A 624-nucleotide genomic window follows, 5' to 3' on the forward strand; every position below is an offset into this window, starting at 1 on the left:
GGAAGAGAGGGGGGGGGGGGCGGCGGGAGATGAGAAATAAATAAGTCCAGTCTCTCCAAAATAACGCGCGCAATCTTATCGCGTGCGTATATTCGGTGGATTTTCATGTTTGCACGACGCGACGCGTTACGCATCGTAAACTTATTTACATACCGCACGGATTATCGTTGACGTTTTATACATGGCGATAGAGACTCGCGTAATTCGAGAGTTATATTGAATTGGTCCAAAACATAAAAAGATAGACGTTATCTTAATTCGTTTTTTAATCTTTTTTTAATCTCGCGGCAACGAAAAATATACGCACCAGAAAAGTTTTAGCTCCAGTTTACGAAAAAAAATAAAAAAATAAAAAAAATAAGACGCGCAGTTTTTGATACGTCATTATATTTATACGATATTAATATATTCGCTATCGAGATTAACCACGGTCGATTTAATAATTCACGTTTTTGATTTGTCAGCGTCGATTTAAGTTTAATGTATTTTTAAATCGATCGAAAGAGTTTGATACGCAGAGGAGGGGGCGGTGAGCGTGTTAAATGATTTTTCGTAGTAATCTGAACGGTAGAAAAAATGTAGATGAGAAATCGGCAAGTTTTCATTCATAAAATGTTGCGCGAA

This window comes from Formica exsecta, unplaced genomic scaffold, assembly GCF_003651465.1.
Source record: "Formica exsecta isolate Colony F162 unplaced genomic scaffold, ASM365146v1 scaffold137, whole genome shotgun sequence".
In the NCBI taxonomy this organism is placed as follows: domain Eukaryota; kingdom Metazoa; phylum Arthropoda; class Insecta; order Hymenoptera; family Formicidae; genus Formica; species Formica exsecta.